At 40.0% G+C, this 22,615-nt stretch overlaps 1 protein-coding gene across 11 annotated transcripts in view; it reads left to right on the top strand.

Moving 5' to 3' along the window:
• The window catches only part of baz2ba (bromodomain adjacent to zinc finger domain, 2Ba), an 89,861-nt gene that overhangs the window by 16,208 nt on the left and 51,038 nt on the right, over window positions 1-22,615 (top strand). For all 11 annotated transcript variants that reach the window (XM_077625181.1, XM_077625154.1, XM_077625170.1 and 8 more), the window contains exon 2: window positions 4,397-4,437. The gene's annotated coding sequence lies outside the window, so the exon portion shown is untranslated. The remainder of the gene's footprint in view (window positions 1-4,396; window positions 4,438-22,615) is intronic.

The following is a 22,615-nucleotide window of genomic DNA, read 5'->3' as shown; positions in this document are numbered from 1 at the left end:
GATAGGGCGAGACACGGAGCAAGACAGAGTCTCTTTGTGTGTGCGCTGACATTGTACGCCACCAAGAGATGAATCACAGCTATTTAGGGATTGCTTTCCTGCAAACCATTGTGTCAACACTTGCCTGCTTTTTCTTCCGGGTGGCGCCGGCCGGCCGGTCGGGCTTCAGGGGAAAGTTCTCGGTTCGAGACCGGCGCGACAAAGGGTTTACACCGACTATTCCTTCATTCATTTTTTTTGAACTGCTTAAGGTTCTTGGTTCGAGACCAGTGCGCCAAAGTCCACGCCGATTACACCAACTATTCGTTCATTCATTCATTTTCTGAAGTGCTTAAGGTTGTCGGTTCGAGACCGGCGCGACACAGCGTTTACACGGCTGTTCGTTCATTCATTTTTTGATCCGCTTTAGGTTCTCAGTTCGAGACCAGCGCGCCAAAGCGTTTACACCAACTATTCATTCATTTTCTGATCCGCTTTGGGTTCTCGGTTCGAGACCAGCACGCCAAAGTCCACGGCGTTTACACCAACTATTCCTTCATTAATTCTCTAAACCGCTTAAGGTTCTCGGTTCGCTAAACCGCTTAAGGTTCTCGGTTCGAGACCGGCGCGACAAAGCGTTTACACCGACTATTCCTTCGTTCATTTTTTTTGAACTGCTTAAGGTTCTCGGTTCGAGACCAGCGCGCCAACGCATTTACACTGACCATTCATTCATTTTCTGAACTGCTTTAGGTTCTCGGTTCGAGACCGGCACGCCAAAGTCCACGACACTTACAAACTTCATTCATTCCTTCATTTTCGGAACCGCTTCAGGTTCTCGGTTCGAGACCAGCGCGCTTAAATCCACGTCGTTTACAAACTATTCATTCGTTTTCTGAACCACTTTATCCTCACTAGGTTCGCGGGGGATGCTGGAGCCTATCCAAGCTGACTTTTGGGCCAGAATGAGTGGCCAGCCAAGACAAACAGGAGACAAACAACCAATCACAGTCATACCTAGGGTCAGTTTAGAGCAAAGTCGGGTTGGTTCGCGACCTGCATTGACGCCAGCTCGATTTTATTTTAGATATAATATTTAGATATGTTTACAAAAAATAGAATTAAAAGAACTGGGTCAAAAGTGTTAAATCTTCATTTTTTTTATAGATCTAAAACAATGTTGTCTGTGTCTATGTGAGCCAATTGGCGACCAGTCTCGGGTGTTGGTGGTTTTTCTTTCCCCCGAAAGATGACTGAAGGAATCGTTCTCAAAATGTTTTTATGTGTGAATTTAACGAGCAATTTATCGTCAAATCATAGCGCCGATTTATTGGAATAATGACATTTCGCCGTCATATTTTCCCACCGCTACTTTCAAAAACACGACATTATTGAGCCGAGTTAATGAAAAAGTCAACATGGCGCGGATGGGCGATAACACGTTGATTCGGAGCCGTCGTCCAATTAGGCGCCGTATCATTTATCCAATTATTTCAGGGTAAACACCGTTGTGATTAGTGGACAATTTACTAGGTTATTTGGAAATGAAATGCTTTACTAATGAGCTGAATGTTAGCAGAATGGCGTGTTAGCCAATGATTTTTTTGGAGGGGGGGTGCCGTGGACGGCGACAGATATCTAATTAGAGCTGAGCGCTTCTCTGATTGGACGGTCGATCGGGAAAATGTGGCCGTGGATTTGGACCATCGGTCATGAACTGTATTTTGAGTTGGTGGAAATGGAAGCTATTTTATTTAGCATGGCAATATTGCAATGTTTTTCTTTTTGGAGAGATGTTAAAAAAGACTCTTTATACTTTGATTTTTGTGAAATGATGGGGCAAATAATATTGTGTTTTTAAAAGGTCTGTATTTCTCAGTCTTAACATTTTACCTGCTATTGATTGCGATAATTGAATTGAATTAAATGAATTCAATAAATAAAAATACATACATAAAAAGTCATAAATAAATGTATAAATAAAACAAAGAAATACATAAATAAATACAAATAAATACAAATAAAAAATAAAAAGTCATACATAAATGTATGTATAAAACAAAGAAAAAATTAAAAATAAATTCATCAATAAATAAAAATACAAATAATGGAAAAGTATTAAATAATTGTACAAATAAAACAAAGAAAACAATTCAAATAAATACAAAAATATTGAAAAAGAAATAAAAAAATACAAATAAAAACTCATAAATAAATATATAAATAATACAAAGAACATTTTTTAAATAAATACAGATAAATACCAATAAAGAGCTAAAAAATCATAAATAAATGTATAAATAAAAAAATAAAAATAAATACATACAAAATAAATTCAAATAAATAAAAAAGTCATAAATAAATGAATAAATAAAACCAAGAAAAAATTAAAATAAATACATCAATAAATAAAAATAAATACAAATAACCAAATAAAAGGTCATAAATAAATGTATAAATTAAATAAAGAAAAAATAATAATAAATACAAATCAATAAATATGCTGCTAAGATTGTTCACACTCGGTAACGACAACCCGGATACGTTTTTTTTTTTTTTTTCCCATAGTGTTGCGACATTTCAGTGGAAACTCGAAAATGTCAACATCACTTTTGTCTGTTCCGCTGGTTACGGAAGCGTCTGCAAATGTTGCTGAAATATGATCTCAGTTGGGAAAATTGTCATCAACTAGCCACTCACAATGTTCCGGTAATGTCAGGTGGGAAAGCTTCGGGTGGGTGTTCGTTCGGTCATATCGAGGACGACGGCAGCATTTTCTTAGCGGGGCTGTGTTTGCCATTTGTTGCACAGAGCTGCCAAAAATGCAACAAATGTCCCGGCAGTTGACTTTGACCATGTGCTTGTGGATATTTATTACCACCTTAAGAATAGTCCAAAACCTCAGCGGAGTTGCCGTGTGGGGACGCAATCTTGAAGTGTCTTTTTTTATTGAGGAAGTCTTTTTTTCTGAGCTATTTACCTCGAGATACGAGCTTAATTGGTTCCGGTACTGAGCTCGTATGTCGATTTACTTGTAAATCAAATCAACGTTTCCCATAGAAATGAACTAAAAACAAATGAATTGGTTACAACGCTCTGGAAAAAACGCCCAAAACAGGAGATTGGATTGGAAAAACATTTTAAATAGATAAATAGATAAAAAATGGATAAATAGATTACAAAATAGATAAATTGATAAAAAATAGAAAAATAGTTAATAAAATAGAAAAATAGATAAAAAATAGACAAATAGATAAAAAAAATAGAGAAATAGATTAAAAAATAGATAAATAGATAAAAAAATAGATAAATAGATTAAAAAATAGACAGATAGATAAAAAAATAGATGAAAAAATTAAAAAATAGATAAACAGATTTAAAATAGATAAATAGATTAAAAAATAGACAGATAGATAAAAAATAGATAAAAAATGATAAATAGGAATAGATAAATAGATTATAAAATAGATAAATATATAGATAAAAAATTAACGTCAACTCGATATCATGTGGGCCGGACCATTTTAGATATAATATTTAGTTGTTTTTTTTAATAAATGGATTAAAAGAACTGTATTAAAAGCCCTGAATATTCCGTTTTTTTTATAGATCTAAGACAATGTTTATTTTAGCTTTTTTAAATATATTTTTAGATTTTACAAAATGATTTTTGAACTAAAAACAAAAAAATGGATTAAAAAATGACAATTATTGATTTAAAATGGGGAAAATCAGGAAATGTAATATACATCTATACTCTTCATTTGAATTTGATCCTAAAATAGAAAGTCGGCACTCATCATTTTCTTTCCCGGGCCACACAAAATGATGCGGCGGGCCAGATTGTGCCCCCGGGCCGCCACTTTGACACATGTAATGTACACGATTTGAAATGATCAAAAATCGTCAAAAATACTGGAAAAAGATGTAGAAGTTGCCAGGTCTGGTGTATCGCCGTAAACGGCCAACTTTTGTGGCCCAAAATAAACCGTCAGGAACGCGGCCCGCCAACTCCGCCGCCGCCGCACACGAGCGTGAGAACACCCGGAGGGCTCGCTTCTCTACAAGAATCGTCTTGTGTTTGGGAAAAAAAATATCCTTCTCGCACTCAAAACGCTCCGCTGCGTGCATCCCATTCGAACAAACTGGTTTGGCAAGAAATGGCTGGGGGAGAAAGCGCTACACGTCACCCCCCCTCGCCTCATGTCCGCGCACAGACCAAAAAAAAAAAAGCAGCGTCATCACCTCGACGCGGGGTGACGTTTTGGGGCCCGGCGAAAGCCGATCGGTCGCCAAAAATGGAGGTTTGGTTTGGTTTGCGGCGGGAATTAAAGCGGGACGTAAACACACGCCGTGGATTCAATCTGTCAATCAAATGCGCTAGCTTAACTGTTTTTGTTTTTTTTTTCTTCTTCAGGTGGTACAGCAGTTATGACAAAAAGCTGAAGACGCCAAACAGTGAGTACCTTTTCGTCCCTTCTCGTGTGGATGTGGAAATGTTTGGGTGTGACACTTTGAGATACGAGTTGAATGAGGGGTCACCGGCGTTGACCTTGCCGTCTGTTTTGGACGGGAAATGGCGGCATTGGTAGTTCTGAATGAGAGAAATCGGGAAAAGTCTGTAATTAACGGTAAAAAGACAGTTTTTATGCTACAACTCAACGGATTGCGCTGCTCTTTGTGGAGTGCGTGGATTGGCCACGGGCTTCACTCTCAAGTCAAAGCGAAAAATGTTGTGGTGGGAAAGTTGAAGTTTGGGTCAAGGTTTGTCAGGGACAAAATTGGTCAAAATGGTCAAAAGTGGAAAGTTATTGACATTTTTGACGTCATATCGCGAAAGGAATCTTATGGTTGAATTGTTTTGTCATCAAATTGGTGGATTACGGTCTTGATCTGTCTGGTTTTGACATTTATTTTGGTTTTGACGTTTGTTTATAGAGAAAAAAGCCAATTTGGTGACATTTTATGCCGCAACTCGACGGATTGCGCTGCTCCTTGTGGAGAGCGTGGGTTATTGCACACAAGGCTTCACTCATAAGTCAAAGCGAAAAATCTTGTGTTGGGAAAATTGAAGTTCAAGTTTTTCGTCGATATCTCAGGGACAAAATTGGTCAAAATGGTCATAATTGGATTTTCTTGACGTGTTTTGTGGAAAGCCGTCATTTTTGACGTTCTATCAGGAAAGGAATCTTATCGTTGAATTGTTTTGTCGTCAAATTTGTGAATTTTGCTCTTGGGCTGTCTGGTTTTGACATTTATTTTGGTTCTGACGTTTGTTTATAGAGAAAAAAGCTAATGTAGCGACATTTTATGCTGTAACTCGACGGATTGCACTGCTCCTTGTGGAGTGTGTGGGTAAAGCATATAATAATATGCCCTGCGCCGCTGAAATATCTCCCTCCCCGGCCGTTATAGATGTAATAACCGTGTTTGTCCGCCAGACGGCGACAAGAGCCCATTCCACCAGGGCTGAAAGTCGTCCACTTTGTAGTACATTTTAGACTTTTACGTGTGCCCTGTGTGTGTGAGAAAATATGTGCCACGTTGCATTTGTAGTTTTTAATCGCTTGATAATGGGAATTCAAAATAAAATAATGGATAAGGAAATGCATTTACTTTTGGGGGGCTTTCGTAAAACGAAAAACGCATTAGTCCTCCCTATTAAAACCATGAATATGGAGGTGAAAATTGTGAATCTGGGGGCGGCTTATAAGAGGGAAATTGTCAAATTCAACCATTTTAAGGGTGCGGCTTATACGCGGAGGCGGCTAATATGCGAGAATATACAGTATGTACAAAATTGTGAATCGGGGGCGGCTTATACGAGGGAAATTGTAAAAATCAACGATTTCAAGGCAATTTTAAAGGTGCGGCTTATACTCGGATGCGACTAATATGCGAGTAAATACAGTATTTACAAATAATCGTGGTCACAACTGACTTTTATTGCAATTTTGTTGTTGTTGCACATTCAAAGCACCCCGCAACGATTACCGCCTGTTCCAGACCTCATTTGATTGTGATTCATTCGCCATAAATAGGCCCCCCCCCTCCCCCGTTCCCCCTCCCCCTCTCCCCTCATCAAATTAAATTTAACAAGAGAGCCTTGAAAAGAGGTTGTTATGATTACATTACAAATTCGGGGTTCATTCAGCGAATCCCCACATTTAATTAGATTTTCTCCCCCATTCAAATGTGAATATTTGCACCAAAGCCACACGGCTAATCGGCATCCCTCGCCGGCGAACGGAAACGGCCATTAGCGGCATTAGCGGCGCCCTACGGGGGCTTCCGGGGAATCGCTCGCCGTTGTTTACGCGCCGCGTTCGCCATCCGCCGTCAGGGGCGCGGCCGCGTCCCCCGGGCGTCGCTTCGCGCCCAGGCCGATCTTTGTCGCTAGGCGCGCCGCCAATGGCGCTCCGCTTTCCCGCCTGACCCCGTGGCCCGCCTCCCGCCGCCGCCGCCGACGCCGCCGTCCTTTTTGATTGCTATAGCGACTTCCCGGACCCGACGGTGTCGACTCGCCGCGCCATCTTTGCCCGTAAATGATGCGTTACGTCGCCGCTCGCGTCGTTTGCGATGAGTATTGACGAGTCCTAGGCCTCGGGGGGGAATCATTTACTGGAGCGGGGGAAGGGGGTGCCGTGGTGTCGAGCTGTTTCTCGCTTGCTTTATTTATGCGTGGCGTACAAAAGGGGGAAATGGGTCCAGCTGTCGTTTTTTCCTCTCGCTTGTCATTTCGCTTCTATTTATATCGTTCCCGTTCGCAGTGAGGCTAGGGTTGGCACGATGTACCGTATTTACTCGTGTATAAGCCGCATTTGTCGGACAACAAAGTGATGACTGAATCAAGAGTGCGGCTTATATAGAAGATGACATGCACAAAACTGCAAGGTAACAGTGACGAGATGCCATTACGCCATGACGCCATAACGCAAGACAATGCGCCCGATACGTTCATTTATTTCAAAATAGAGAAAAGATGAACAGATAAAACTATAAGGCAAGGGTGTCAGACTCGTGTTGGTTCGCGGACCGCTTTAACGTCAACTTGATTTCATGTGGGCCGGACCATTTTGGATATAATATTTAGATTTTTTTTTAATAAATGGATTAAAAGAACTGGATTAAAAGCCCTGAATATTACGTTTTTTTATAGATCGAAAATAATGTTTATTTTAGCTTTTTTTAAATATATGTTTAGATTTTACAAAATGATTTTTGAAGTAAAAACAGGAAAAAATGGATTGAAAAATGACAATGATTGAGTTAAAAGGGGGGAAATCAGGAAATTTAATATACATCTATACTCGTCATTTGAATTTGATCCTAAAACAGAAAGCCGGCACTCATTATTGACTTTCCCCGGGCCGCACAAAATGATGCGGCGGGCCAGATTTGATCACCGGGCCGCCACTTTGACACCTGTGTGCTATAAGGTATCAACGACGAGACGCCATAACGCAAGACAATGCGCCCGATACGGTCATTTATTCCAAAATCGAGAAAAGATAAACAGATAAAACTATTAGCAAGTTAGCCTAGCGTTACAGTGTTTCCGTCAACTTTAAACAAAGATTGAATACTCCATGCCACAGGTGTCAAAGTGGCGGCCCGGGAGCCAAATCTGGCCCACTGCATCATTTTGTGTGGCCCGGGAAAGTCAATCATGAGTGCCGACTTTCTGTTTTAGAATCAAATTCAAATGAAGAGTATAGATGTATATTACATTTCCTGATTTCCCCCCTTTTAAATCAATAATTGTAATTTTTTTAATCCATATTTTCTGTTTTTAGTTCAAAAATCATTTTGTAAAATCAAAAAATATATAAAAAAAGCTAAAATAAACATTGTTTTAGATCTATAAAAACTGAATATTCAGGGATTTTAATCCAGTTCTTTTAATCCATTTATAATAAAAAAAATCTAAATATGATATCTAAAATGGTCCGGCCCACGTGAAATCAAGTTGACGTTAAAGCGGCCCGCGAACCAACCCGAGTCTGGCACCCTTGCTCCAAGCAAAAGAACAAAAACTATAGGACCCCAAGCGGTTTTGGGGGGACTTTTCAGGCTGCTGCTCGTTGCTTTGTCAATTCTGGCTGATTTTTGGGCATTTCCAGGTGACTTCCTGTTGCTTTTGGGGGCATTTTCTGTTTCCTCGTTAACTCTTTGGCCGCCATTGACGCCACCCGACGTCTTGTGGCGTAATATCGAGAGAGTGAAGTGAGCTCGGTCGGGAGGTAAAAGTCACGATGCGGAATAAATGCGCCTTTGCATGAGAGTGGATGTGATGCGCTTGAGTGTAAATGGGGGAGGGAAGGGGGGAGGGATAAGGGGGGGAGGAAAGCGAGAAAAACATCTCGAAGGTCAGAAACAGCAGGCGGCCGTAAGGGATAGACACGTGAGACGGAGATAGTCTTGCGTCAGCCCCCAACTTTGCTCTTTAAACGTGCGTGGCGGCGGCGGCGCTCCTGCGGGGACGCCGTTTCCGTACGCGTCCTACCGGGACCATCCAAGATGGACGCATTTTCAAGGCGGGCTCGTCACTCGGTGATCATTTTTCAACGCGGGGAAGGAGAAATTATAGCCGGCGGCCCCAGGGCGAGAAATTTCCGACCGGGATTTGGTCCACCCGAGCCGCCGAGATGGTTTTCGCGTCTTTCCTCGCCCTCGCCGTGCCCTTTAAACCGCTCGCTTCGCCGCTAGATTAAGGAAGCGTTGAGATAACGCCCAAACGTTTCGTACTTTGCACCGGAGTCGTTAAAAAAGCGGCCGCCGGATTGTCCTCGGAGACGGACGGACGGCGTCCATTCGACTTACACACTCGCTCGCGTCTTGGATAAACGACATTATATCTCGAGCGGCCATTTTTTTCAGGAGCGATAGACGTCAAATCATCCGGCGATTGGTCCCGCTTGAAAATGGATTGGATGTTTATTGCTTTTCGAAGGCACGAGATGGCAATTGAGCTTTTAAAACAGCCAATCGTAAAGCAACGCCAGCAAATTCCACGCTACGGAAAGAAGTAGGGCTAGCAGCTAGCTGCTAACGCTGACATAGCGCTAATTTTTCTGTGTTCACCAATGCTGTTTATGCTGGATAAATCTTATGCTATTGGAGTATTAATAAATGTAATTATAAATAAAGTATAAATATAAGTATAAATATGAATATAAATATGAGTATAAATAAATGTAATTAAATTAAAAAGTGAAACTATTTTTAAAAACATATTTTTTTAACATTATTTTTCTATTAATGCTATTTTATTTAACAAGTGTGCTCATGGTTAAATAATTGTATTTAATAAAAAATAAATAAATAGATAAATGTAATTAAATTAATAAGTTAAACTATTTCAAAACATATTTTTTTAACATTATTTTTCTGTTATCGCTATTTTATTTAACAAGTAAAGCGTGCTAATGGATTAAATATTCGTATTTAATTTTAAAAAAAATATTTAAATAGATAAATAAATTAAATTAATAAGTTAAACTATTTTTAAAAACATTTTTTAACATTTTTCTATTATCGCTATGTTATTTAACAAGCAAAGCGTGCTAATGGATTAAATCTTTGTATTTAATTTTTAAAAATGTTTAAACAGATAAATACATTTACTTAAATTAATAAGTTAAACTATTATTAAAAACATTTTTTTAAACATTATTTTTATATTAAATAAATGGCTGCAATTATGATCTGATTTTAATTCATTGGAAAAAAAAGACAAAATCCTTGTTTCAAAAATTTGATAGTTGCTCATTGTATTTTGTTGATTAATTGTCATTTAGGGCCATAATAACCTAAATCACATTTTGGCTCATACAAAACCAAAAATCGAGTTTTATTATTCAATAAATGAATTATTCATTCATCATAAGCCCTATAAATCCTTAAATAAATCAACTTCCTTAATTAACGCGTCTGCCATTTAGTGGATTCGTATTGATGTGGCTGCTAGCAGCTCTAATCACCCTTTAAGTTCATTTCAAACCATTACATCCATAATAATCACTTATCCCGCAGATTTTTCATTTCGATATCTGGATCCCCGCGGTTCGAATGTTTCAAAGCTGTTGTTACGGTGGCGCGTGCACATTTTTGCCGTATTTGTGGCTGATTATGAAGCAAACAACACAAACATACACACACACCCACACACACACTCTTGTCATTTTTTGACCAAACGGCATCTTTTGCGCCCGATTTGGATTCCCGATTGGAATATTTTGGATTGTCGCGTTCCCTGGCCTGGATCCAGCTGCGGTCCAGAGGAACCATTAGCGTCGCCCCTGGGCACCCCCACCGTGACCCCCCCACTTCCCAGGGAGAGCTCATTACGCTATTTGTGCAGTCCCACTTTTATGAAACGCAGCAGTGCGTCTGGTGAAAGTGGCCAAGGCGCCCAGCCGGCTAAATTGTATTCTTTGCGCCACGGGTTCCTGTACAAAGATGGCGGCGAAGTGATGATATGGATTTGTTCAAGACGTTTATTAGAATGCCATGTTTACATAAAAAAGCATCGTTTTAATGTTAGCGTGCTCATAGAATGGACGAGGATATGACTCTAACCAACTTTAGCTAGCAAAACAGCTATGTCACTCAATGTCATGAAAACTTTTATTCAATATTATGAATATTTTTGGCACTATATCGTCAAGACGCTTATTAGAAGAACGCTATGTTTACATAAAAATGGCCACTTTAATGTTAGCGCGGTCATAGAACGGACTGTGGACGAGGACATCACGCTAGCTAGCTAAACTGCTATACTCGGATGTTAGCAATGTCACCTTAGTAAGATATAATAATGAATGAATTTTTTTTCCAGTTTTAGGATTATTTTTTGCCACTATGTTCAAGACGCTTATTAGAATGCCATGTTTACACAAAAAAGCATTGCTTTAATGTTAGCGCGATCATAGAACGTTCAAGAATATGACGCTAGCCAACTTTAACTAGCATAACAGCTATACACGGACATTATAGCAATGCCATTCGAGTAAGATATAATATTCGATGACAACTTTATCCAATTTTATGAATATTTTTGCTGCTATATGCAATGTTTACCAAAAAAGCACCGCTTTAATGTTAGCTTCCTCACAGAATGGATTATGGATGAGGACATGATGCTAACCAATTTTAGCTAGCAAAACAGCTGTACTCGGACATTATAGCAATGTCATCTGAGTAAGATATAATATTCGATGACAATGTTATCGAGTTTTATGAATATTTTTGCTGCTATATGCCACGTTTACGTAAAAAATCATCGCTATAATGTTAGCTTCCTCATAGAATGGACTGTGGATGAGGACATGACGCTAACCAACTTTAGCTAGCAAAACAGCTATACTCGGACATTATAGCAATGTCATCCGAGTAAGATATAATATTCGATGACAACTTTATCCAGTTTTATGAATATTTTTGCCATTATATGTTCAAGATGCTTTTTTAGTACGCCATGTTTACATAAAAAAGCACCGCTTTAATGTTAGCACGTCATAGAATGGACTGCGGACGTGACATGATGCTAACCAACTTTAGCTAGCCAAACATAATAGCACTGTCACCCGAGTTAGATATAATATTCGATGACAACTTTATTCAGGTTTATACATTTTTTTTACCGTTACGGGCACACTAGTTAGTCTTTGGTGTTAGCTTAACTTTAGGCACATTTATTGTGGAAACAGATTTTTTTTCATCTATTCAGAATCCAGTCAATTTTCTTCATTTTTCTTATCCTCACAAGGGAGATTCCCTGAATGAGTGACCAGCCAATCGGCCGCTTCCCCGACCAGTCACTTTTTTTTTCCTCCACTGGGGCGCCTGAGCAATGAAACGTGTGTTAGCCGAGGCGCGTGCCCCCGAGCTACGGTAATTGCAGGTGAAATTCAGCTTCCTCTTTAAAATGCCATCTCTCATTTCCAGTTAGCGGCCCCCCGTCCCCGCCCCCCCGTGCCCGTCCCCCTCCCCCTGCGGTGGTCTTTCCGAGGCACGCCAACCCCGTCTCCCACAATGCACGCCGTCGCCGTAATCGCGCACTGGTACATCACAAATACGCGGGTGAAAATGCTCATGCTGGTTTTTGGTTACCATTAACGACACTAGACGTCCAATTTTTATTTTTTAAACATTTTCAAAATATTTTCATTTATTACTATTAAAAATTTATTACTAATAAAACACCAGCCCGGTGGGGTGAGTGGTTAGCGCGTCGGACTCACAGCTCTGGGGTCCTGGGTTCTAATCCATGTTGGTTTACCTGTGTGTAGTTTGCATGTTCTTCCTGGGCCTATGTGGGTTTCCTCTGGGTACATGCTGATTGGACACTAAAACTAAATTGGTATGAGTGTGAGCGTGAATGTTTTTTTTGTCTCCTTGTGCCCTGCGATTGGCTGGCCACCGATTCAGGGTGTTGTCCCCCGCCTCTGGCCCAGAGACAGCTGGGATGGGCTCCAGCACCCCCGTGATCCTAATAAGGATAAAGCAGTTCAGAAAATGAGATGAGAAAGTTTCTCCAAAATGGATTCTTCAATTGACTCATTCCATTTATTTAAGTAATTTGAATTTGATTTGTTTTAGAATAAATTATATTTTTATGGCTCATAGCTTTTTAAAAATAACATTAAAGTATTTTATATTTTGTATGTTTTTTTTCTCCAAAATCGATCCTTCAAATGACTCATTCATTTCATTTAATTACATTTAATTAATTTGATTTATTTTGGAATTATTGATATTTTTATGCTTGTTTTTTTAATATAAGCATTTTATTCTTTTATTTATATAACAGTTTGTTTCCCCAAAATGGATCTTTCAATTGATCAATTTAATTTAAAATTATCTATTTTCCTATTTCCCAAAATGCAACACAAACACTCCAGTTGGGCCCACAATAATGACACCCCTGCCGACCTCCCGGTCAAACTTGATTGGACGCCCGTCGCCGTCAATAACCCGCCAACCTTTCCATATTTTTTTTTCATTGTTTGCCGCTTCACCGGATTGGCTCATCCATTTGACCAACATACGCGGTCTCCCCTCCCACCCCCGAGGATCATGGGTAGCCCGCAGGCCACTTCTAAAAATAGCTCCCTCGTAATGCGGTGATTTTCGAGGAATGTTGTGAATGGACCGTTTGATGGGAATCCATTCTAGCGACCTCTCCCATCTCGTTTCATCAATACTGATAAAAAGATGAGAATATTTCAATCATTCTCATTTTTTTCTTCTGGTTATTGTAGCCATGTCGGTGTCCAAAATGTCATCGACACCGACCGAGCTTGTCACATAACAAGCGTTAGCTCGGCCAACTGTCGCGCTAACGCTAGCTTTTTTTTTTTTGTCCACGACTGTCATTGTCCGTCGCGCGCCGGCGAGAAATTGCAGCGTGCGTCTTTGTGAGAAAGCGCGCTCGCTCATTCGCTCGCTGGCTCGCGCACGCCGTCAGCAAGGCGTGATCCGCGTGGAGGTGACGTGAAGGTGAACGCGGGAGGCGGCAGATGGAGTCTTTGTCAGCCAAGAAAAATAGCCCTTCCAAAACGTCGGAGGGAGCCTCGCCTTTCTCTCCCGCGGGTTCGTGCGTGCGTTCGTAGATGGTCGACCGAAAAATAATCATCAAAACGAGCATATTTTGACACGTTTACGGGCCCCTCGCTGTTATTAGCCAGCTGGACCGCTGTTGTCACTTTTAGACATCCATTTTGTCAAGTTTTGTTAGTGCTTTTTTGCTAGCGCTTTTTCCTAGCGGTGTCCGTGCATCAAGTTTTGTTAGCACTTTTTTGCTATCGTTTTCTCCTAGCTGTGTCCGTGCGTCAAGTTTTGTTAGCGCTTTTTCCTAGCGGTGTCCGTGCGTCAAGTTTTGTTAGCGCCTTTTTGTTAGCGCTTTTTTGCTAGCGCTTTTTCCTAGCGGTGTCCGTGCATCAAGTTTTGTTAGCACTTTTTTGCTAGCGCTTTTTCCTAGCTGTGTCCGTGCGTCAAGTTTTGTTAGCGCTTTTTCCTAGCGGTGTCCGTGCGTCAAGTTTTGTTAGCGCCTTTTTGTTAGCGCTTTTTTGCTAGCGCTTTTTTCCTAGCGGTGTCCGTGCATCAAGGTTTGTTAGCACTTTTTTGCTAGCGCTTTCTCCTAGCTGTGTCCGTGCGTCAAGTTTTGTTAGCGCTTTTTCCTAGCGGTGTCCGTGCGTCAAGTTTTGTTAGCGCCTTTTTGTTAGCGCTTTTTTGCTAGCGCTTTTTCCTAGCGGTGTCCGTGCATCAAGGTTTGTTAGCACTTTTTTGCTAGCGCTTTGTCCTAGCGGTGTCCGTGCGTCAAGTTTTGTTAGCGCTTTTTCCTAGCGGTGTCCGTGCGTCAAGTTTTATTAGCGCTTTTTTGCTAGCGCTTTTTCATAGCGGTGTCTGTGCGTCAAGTTTTGTTAGCGCTTTTTCCTAGCGGTGTCCGTGCGTCAAGTTTTGAGTCTAAATGGGCACTATGTTCTCCCCGGGCTTGCGTGGGTTTTCTCCAGGTACTCCGCTTTCTTCCCACATACCGAAAACAATGCATGCTAGGCTAATTGTATGCCAAATTGTCCCTATCTATGAGTGATTGGTTGTTTGTCTCCTTGTGCTCTGCGATTGGCTGACATGGGTGTCTTCTGCCCAGTGCTTTGTAGTTAGCTGGGATAGACTCTAGCACCCCCTGCGACCCTTGTGAGAATAAGCGATTCAGAAAAATGAATAAAGGCGCATTTTAGAGCGCAGTATAATCGGAGAAATATGGTAATGTAACACGTCGTTTACCATACGATGAGCAGATTAGCGGATGACGGAAAAACAATGGGTGAGAAAATTAGGCTTTGCGCCGACTTTAAAACCGACAAAATAAGAAAAGAAGAATATTGAAAATATAGTAATTGTCACGCGGTGGATCACACTCCCTATTTTAAGTATGGAGGGGCTGGCGGGGGGTTTCAAACTCGAAAGGTCAGGCGGCGTGGCGAGAGAAGAAAAGGTGTGTGTGTGTGTGTGTGTGTGTATGAGTGTGTGTTTGAGTGGGGGGGACAAATGATGCACTAAGCGAATGACACTGTGAGGTCCTGCTTTAATATGTATGTATCGCAGGTTGATGGCTGATTTCATTAGCGCCTCTCATTGTTATTCATAGATTGTCCTCCTGCAGCAAAATGAATATCGTATTCACACACACACACACACACGCACACACACACACACACACACACGCTGTTCCATAAACACACAACAATGGCATTTTCCTGGGAATACTGCGCCGATCTCGCAGACGGCTGCAAGAAAAGGCCGACGTTACCGCGGGCTGTTATCTTCGCCGGCTATAATTAAAACAATTTACGGCGCTGTCATTTTAACACATTTTTTTTGGGGGGGGGGAGGCTGCGGACAATTCTTGTCAGCCGTCGAGGAGGTGGCGTGGCGTGGCGTGGCGCTCCTCGTTCGTATGAGGGAGCGCTATTTTCAAAGAAAGGTTACCGTTGTTTGAGCGGGGTGACGTCATTCCGGGTGACCTAAATCGGCGCGCGTTCACGTCGGGGCGTCTTGAGCGCTCGGACGTTAGTGGCCGTGTTTATGAGGGTGGACGCCTGCCTTTAAGTGAGTGGCCTTGTTTACGCTAGCCGCTGGCGTATGTTATGGTAACCGCTAGCGTACCTAGGTTTTTGCAAGCCGCTAGCGTATGTTAAGCTAACCACTAGCGTACCTATGTTTATGCTAGCCACTAGCTAGCGTACCAATGATTATGCTAGCCGCTGGCGTGTGTTATGATAACCACTAGCCTACCTTATGCTAACTGCTAGTCTACCTATGTTTATGCTAGCCACTAGCTAGCGTACCTATGATTATGCTAGCCACTGGCATGTGTTATGATAACCACTAGCCTACCTTATGCTAACTGCTAGTCTACCTATGTTTATGCTAGCCGCTAGCGTATGTTAACCGCCAGCATACCTATGTTTATGCTAGCCGCTAGCGTATATTATGCTAACCGATAGCGTACCTATGTTTATGCTAGCCGCTAGCGAATGTTATGCGAACCACCAGCGTACCAATGTTTATGCTAGCTGCAAGCGAATGTTCTGCTAACCACCAGCCTACCAATGTTTATGCTAGCCGCTAGTGTATCTATGTTTATGCTAACCGCTAGCATATCTTATGCTAACCGCTAGCGTAAGTTAGGCTAGCTGCTATCATGTTTTTTTTTACTGTACAAGCAAAACTAAGTTTGATAATGCTTTATTGAGTTCAAAGGTACACTGATCTAAAGAGCTGGGCATTTAACTGTCAGTCAGAGTTGTGTGTTGGCCATCCGTTAGCAATCAGTTAGCAAAGCTGTTAAATTGTGTTTGATCTATGACTTCAGTCCATTTTCCACATTGTGTTGTCATTCACGCCAGGCGTTTCCTCTGTATAGCTCTAAAATGCTGTTTCTAGAAGTATTGAAAGTGTTTTTGAGGGTTAAAAGCGCTACGAGAACACAAGGAAGTCAAATGCCTCCCCTGGGATGTTTTGAACGGATACACCGTAATGCTTGGAATGCGGGGGAAGCCTATTTTTAGGGTGAACGTCCGCTGGGTTGATTGCAATAAGTAGCGACGCATCGACCATTTTAGACTTTTAAGTGCGCCCTATACATGTGAAAATACGGTACTTATTTTCTCTCCCCACGAGCGGATCTGACAAAAGACGCCTTGGTGACAGAAGCGCTTGGCTCGCGTTTGCCTTTTTAGAAACAGGAAGTGGGCCACGCTGAGTGGCAGGATGTAGTGATGTCACATGCTTGGATTATGCACAAAGGTCACACACACACACACACACACACACACACACACACACACACACACCAGGCGATGCTTTTAACCCTTTATAGGGCAAGTGACTATTTTGGGATGGGTTTTAAGCTTCATTATAAAATGCAAGTTTACTTTTAAAAATGTATTTCAAGTTTGATCGTTGCCGGCCCTCCCAGGCAAATTGGATTGGACGTCTATCGCTGTCAAAGCCATAATGACTCCATAGCAACTTTCCAAGTTAAAATTGAGATTTTTCTCCAAAAGTAACAACTGACCAAATCATATTTAAATAATATAATCCAAATGTGTATTCATTTACACTTTTGAAACAAACATGGCGGAACAAGAAAAAAATATGTAAAAAAAAAATAAAAATACTGAAATTCTACACCGTTTTTCTCCATTAGTTTAGAGTGACAAACAAAAAAATCATATTTCCATAAAAATATATTCCAAATATGTATTCATTTACACTCCTGAAACAAAGATGGCGGAACCAGGACAATTGATGTAAAACAAAATACGGAAATTCTACACCAGGACTGGCGCCATCCAGTGTTTAAGATAAGTGCAATGTAGACCGGACTGAAGCTTCTTTTGCGGGCCTTATTCAAAGCGAGCTCCATTTAGCGTGAAAAGTTGTTAAAAAAATAATTGCAGACTGAATTATAGCTTCGTAACAATGATAATTTCATAGTTTGGAGTTGCAGTTTAAGAACCAGCGCCATCTAGTCTTTAAGACGAGAAGTGCAACATCGACCAAACTTAAGCTTCTTGTGCGGGCCTTATTCAATGCGAGCTCCATTTAGCATGAAAAGCTAATCAAATATGATTGCAGACTGAATTATAGCTTCGTATTCAATGATATTTTCGTAGTTTGACGAGTATTTTCGCTGCCATTTGGACGTGTAAAGTGTGCGTAAATAGCGCCATCTAGTGTTTAAGACGAGAAGTGCAACATTAACCAAACTTAAGCTCCTTGTGCATGCCTTATTCAATGTGAGCTCCATTTAGCATGAAAAGCTAATCAAATATGATTGCAGACTGAATTGTAGCTTCGTAGTTAATGATATTTTTGTAGTTTGACGAGTATTTTCGCCGCCATTTGGACGTGTAAAGCGTGCGTAATAGCGCCCGCGCTGCTTTCCCGCCATGTTGCGACTTGTTTGTCTGCCGTTGGAGGATTTTGTCGACTCCCCGAACAATTCGCCCGGTGATTCAAGCTCTCTTCCTGGCGCAAAAATACGAGCGGTTCCACTTTTTTTGCTGCCGGCTCTCCCGTCTACTGCGACCGGATCGAGTTTCTCGGATTTATTCGTAACATCTGTCTAGGGCAGGTGTGGAGAACCGCAGGAAGCGCTCTGATGCGGTTACGGCGACAGATAGGTCGTGTGTTTGCATTTGGCCAAAAACAACAGCCCTCTGTGGGATGAGTCATATTTTGGAGGCCCCGCCCCCTCGGGCCTAGCTAGGTTTCGGCGGCCTGATGTGTGTGTGTGTGTGTGTGTTTGTGTGTGAGATTCCACCTGTTGGAACAAGATTAAATGACGTCATGTGAAGTAGCGCGTATCAAAAACGCGTTCCAAGCGTACAAGAGTGTTTTTGATGCGTGGATTTGGTGTCAGTTTTTTGGGATGGGTTTTATTCTCGACCAATCAGGAGTCGAGATGCATTGTAAGATTGATAGGTGGTTTAAGGTTCATTCATAACAAACAATAATAGTGCCATTAAAGGCAAGTTCTAGCTTTTAGCCGTTAGCTTGAGTATTTCAGACGCTATGGCTTAAAAGATTTTGTTCACCTTTTGTTCAGTTTTTGCTACAACAAAAGGATATAGTAAGACTCGACCCCATGACATTTTTGTTTTGATTTTTAAAGGAAGGTGCTACGCAAAAGGCAAGTGCTAGCTGTTAGCCCGTTAGCTTGAGTATATCAGATGCTAAGGCCGGGATTTTCAAAACAATTTTGCCCACTTTTTAAAAAAAGTTTTTGTTACAACAACAGGCTAGTAAGACTCGATTCTATTACAGGAGAACCAGGATAGCTCTATGCCACATGTGTCAAAGCGGCGGCCCGGGGGCCAAATCTGGCCCGCCGCATCATTTTGTGTGGCCCGGGAAAGTTAATGATGAGTGCTGACTTTCTGTTTTAGGATGAAATTCAAATGAAGAGTATAGATGTCTATTATATTTCCTGATTTTCCTCCTTTTAAATCAATCATTGTCATTTTTTAATCCATTTTTTTCTGTGTTTTTAATTCATAAATCATTTTGTAAAATCTAAAAAAAATATATAAAAAAAGCTCAATTAAACATTGTTTTAAATCTATAAAAAACGGAATATTCAGGGCTTTTAATCCAGTTCTTTTAATCTATTTATTAAAAAAATCTAAATATTATATCTAAAATGGTCCGGCCCACATGAAATCAAGTTGACGTTAAAGCGGCCTGAGTCTGACACCCTTGCTCTACGCTAAAGGCAAGTGCTAGCTGTTAGCCCTTGCCTTGACTATATTAGATGCTATGGTTGGGATTTTTGAGTTTTGCAGACTTCAAACTTAGACACAAAGTAAAACAGACTGTATTTATAGTGACTTTTTTTTAGCAACAACAGGCTAGTAAGACCATTTCAAAAGAACATGGCTAGCTAAAGGCCAGTGCTAGCTGTTAGCCCCTTGTCTTAACTCTATCCAATGCTACGGCTAGGAATTTTGACAGTTTTAGCCACTTAAACTTAGCAGACATTTTTTTTAAAATGTAGTGACCTTTTTTTATACAGTCTTTGCAAAAATAACAGCCCAGAAGAACAGGCTAGCTCTAGCCCAGGCTCTTTTGACATTGTTTTGATTTTAAAAGAACAGATTGCCACCGTGTGCTAGAACATAACCGCTATGCTAAAGCAAAATGCTAACTCTTAGCCCTTAGATTGGGTATATCAAATGCCATGGTTGACATTTTAGCGCAAATTACAATGTATAAATATCCACGCTTACGTCTATAGTTCAAACATTTTTTTCCTCCTTGAACAAATGAAATTGGAAGGATTTCAAGGCGGCCATTTTAATTTAAAGTACCATATCTAGCGTTTAAGTATCAAATCTGGCAGCCGTAGTTAGCTGGGATAGACTCCAGCACCCCCACGACCTTTGCGCAGATAAGCGCTTGAAAAGGATAAAACAGGAGGAAAATTAAAGCAATAACAAATAACTGAACTCCTCCTAAAAGTGTCTTTTTCTCAGCGTTTGATTTCAACGGCGAGCTCTTTCTTTGTTTACAAACATGACGAGAGCGACCATTTGAAACGCCACGTAAAAAAATCCAGTAAAAAAGAAAATAACGATTTCACCGTGATAGCCTTTTTACATTTGTCAAGCCAGAGGGGGCAAAACCGGGCCGAAACGGAGAGTCGGCAGCGCAAAGCGGCGCTCTGCCATGACACGCGTTTAGCGCTTAGTGCTATTTTTTTTTTCCGCGCGTCGCCGTACGCGGGCAATCATGGCTAACGGTAGCGGAGGAAGTGTCAAGATCATTTCTTAATGCGTAAGTGATGGTGGCAAAGTGTTAAAAATGGAGCAATTTCAGGCGTAAAATAGCACTTTTCAAGAAGATTCCCGTTCGCCGCCGTTTGTCGGATGGCGCCAAAGCAGACGGCTAAATCCCCGCCTCCGGCCCGGGATCAACTATGTAATTCCATTTTTATGCCATGCCAATAAAGATGGCGTAAAAAAAATAACACGCCATTTCGTAGCGTTGCCAGATTTGGAGAAAAGATGCCTTAATTACGCTTAATGTGATCGGGAAAATAAAATAAAAGGCTTTAAATGAGTTGGTATTTAGGAGACGTCCAATCGGTTTGAAGTGGGAGGTTGGCAGTGAAGGAATATGTGTATATATATGTATATATTTATATATTTATATATATATATATATATATATATATATATATATGTGTGTGTGTGTGTGTGTGTGTGTGTGTGTGTATATATATATATATATATATATATATGTGTGTGTGTATATATGTGTGTATATATGTATGTATATGTATGTATATATATGTATGTGTATATATATGTATATATGTATGTATATATATGTATTTATATATATATATGTATATGTATGTATATATATATAATATTCAGAAAGGCATGGTAAAAATTAATGAAAATATTTCGCATATGTATAATATATATATATATATATAATACATATATACGAAATATTTTCATTAATTTTTACCATGCCTTTCTGAATTATATATATATATATATATATATATATATATATATATATATATATATATATTTATTTATTTATTTATTTATTTATACACGTCTTTCATTGGAATTTTACAATAGATTATTCATAAAGGCAAGTAAAAAAAAAAGTATATTTCGGATCACAGAAAATATATGTTTTTAATATTGGAAATTTACGACAGATTATTCATAAAGGCAAGGTAAAAAGATTAATATTTTTTTAAAAAAATGGTATAAACAGAAGACAGAAATGTGAAAAACCTCACCAATAATCTATAACTTTAATCCCTAATATTATGACTTCTATTTTTTTTCCCTCATATGATAAGATGAATCTCATCATATTTTCATTTTTTTCTTGCAACATGACCACTCTAATCTCATAATTTGAAGATCATAACTTCACAACTACAATAAAAACTGCTTAAAAATAGTTTTATCTCACTTCCTTCTAATACCCTTATATTTACACGTATACTATTTCAATAGCCTTTCTCACACTATTTTTTATCTTTTACTCTGAAATATGGACATCATTTTTTAAAAAGTCCACTTGTGCTTTTCAATGATGATCTTGGCAGTCTTGAACGATTCCCCCGATTGCTTGAAAATATTTCCTGTCATAAACATTGTCAAAAGTTGTTTAATTCTGCTGTAATACGGATGTCAATAACGGCTGGAAATTGCCATTTTTATCTGCGTGGGCAGATTGGAACGCTACAAAGATGTCCCCCGAGGGTGAGGAGGGGGGGGGGGGGCGGAGCTAGGCCCCCTTAAAGCCCCCCCCAATTTCTCATCACAAATGCTAATGTGGCATTAATGAAATCGGCTTAGTTGAAGTTTACAGCGTAGCCTACGCGCGCAGATTTGGTCGCCGCCGCCGCACCTCCCACATGTTTCACTTTGGGGCCTCTTTGTTTTTTCTTTCCCTACTACAGTGGTACCTCGAGATACGAGCTTCATCCGTTCCGGAACTGAGCTCGTATGACGAGATTCTTGTAACTCGAGCGAACGTTTTCCATTGAAATGAATGGAAAACAAATGAATTGGTTCCAGCCCTCTGAAAAAAAAACACCAAAAACAGGATATTGGATTGGAAAAAATGTTTTATTGCTTCTAATTCGCCATCTATTAACAAAGTAACACATAACTAGTGGTTTAATAGTAATAAAATGTGTTTAATCTCACTAAAATTGGGCAGATTTCGCCGACGGGAGACAGAGACGTTTGGTGAAAAAAGCACTTTTTATAGACTACTTCTCTATTATGTTGACTGCTTGGTTAATTATTACTTAAATTATTTGTATTTCAATTAGTTTTTTGTTGTTGTTGTGTTATTGGTGCACTTCCCTACTTATGGTATTGACTACTTATTTATTGATTATTAATTTGTCTGTTTGTTGTTGTTATTTGTGGTTATAATTGGACGGTTATAATCTCATTCTACTTAAATAATGACAATAAAATAATTGAATATAATTCATTTTGACGAAGAGAGCCATGAACAATTAAATATCCAGAATTTAAAAGTTAAAATACAATAATCCTATTATTTATTTGTTTGT

The sequence above is a fragment of the Stigmatopora argus genome, chromosome 2 (genome assembly GCF_051989625.1).
Source record: "Stigmatopora argus isolate UIUO_Sarg chromosome 2, RoL_Sarg_1.0, whole genome shotgun sequence".
NCBI lineage: Eukaryota > Metazoa > Chordata > Actinopteri > Syngnathiformes > Syngnathidae > Stigmatopora > Stigmatopora argus.
This window is presented reverse-complemented; position numbering and strand designations above follow the sequence as displayed.